This window comes from Carlito syrichta, unplaced genomic scaffold (genome assembly GCF_000164805.1).
Source record: "Carlito syrichta isolate Samal-C Ts95f unplaced genomic scaffold, Tarsius_syrichta-2.0.1 Scaffold246786, whole genome shotgun sequence".
NCBI lineage: Eukaryota > Metazoa > Chordata > Mammalia > Primates > Tarsiidae > Carlito > Carlito syrichta.
Genome location: NW_007190882.1, coordinates 1 through 1,012, shown reverse-complemented (window position 1 = coordinate 1,012; position 1,012 = coordinate 1). Strand labels below are relative to the sequence as shown.

At 42.2% G+C, this 1,012-nt stretch overlaps 1 pseudogene; it reads right to left on the bottom strand.

The window, feature by feature from the left end:
* Positions 1-247: 247 nt before the first annotated feature.
* Positions 248-704, bottom strand: LOC103253689 (annotated as a pseudogene).
* Positions 705-1,012: the final 308 nt, after the last annotated feature.

Genomic DNA, 1,012 nt, shown 5'->3' with positions numbered 1-1,012 from the left:
TTTTCTTTTAGACCTATTTGTCAGGTAAGTATTATGTGTCTAGGAGTTAGTCTTCCAGGGGTTCTCTGATCTCTTGTGTTTGAAAAATAGTGTCACTGATGAGATGAGGGAACTTTTCTTGATTAATTTCATGGAATGTTTGTCCCAGGGTGGTCTCTGCCTCTCTTTCTGCCTCAGTAAATTCAATTACTCTTAGGTTCAGCCTCTTTTTTTTTTCACTTTTATCTGCATTTATTTCATGTTGAATTTATTCCCATGCCATAAGTTTTTGTTTCTTCAGTTTCTTCTGGGATATTTTTTTCTTCTGTGCAACCTCCTCCTCTGGCTTAGGAACAATCTGCTCCTTTTCTGTGAGGATCATTTCAATGTGGCAGGGGGAGCTCATGTAAGGGTTGATCTGACCATGAGCCCGGTACGTCTGGCAGCGCATCTTAGGGTCTTTGTTCACCTGGATATGCTCAATGACCAGAGGAGCCCTTAAGCTCAGCATTACTCTCTGCATTTTTAAGCATGTGCAGCAAAAATTCAGCCCTTTTTCTGGGCCACCGACCCTGTGTCCAACCCCACTGTTTGGCCTGGGCACACCTTCCAACTCCACTGTTGTAGCAGTAGAATGGTACACACTGTTTCTGTAAGGTGACATCTTTCAGGTACTTGGTGGCTTTTCATATGTGCATAACCTTGATGGCCTGCACAGTTTCTCGGGTGTTACTTTGTGGGCTTCTCCAGGTTTAACGAGTAGTGGACCATCCTGGTGAGTCACCTCAGGCTGCTTAGGGGAAGAGGTTCAGCCTCTTGAAATTATTGCTCATTGCCTGACCTATCACAGTTTCAGCACACTGCTTTTATGTTAAATTTTTTTTGTGCAAACTTCCAAGAAGATAAAAACTGTGTGCTTTTTTTTGTAATTTTTTTTAGAAAAGAGTTTTTGCTATGTTGCACAATCTACTCAAATTCTGGCATGCAAGCAGTCTTCCAGCCATAGCTTCTCAAAGTGCTAGGAATACAGGTA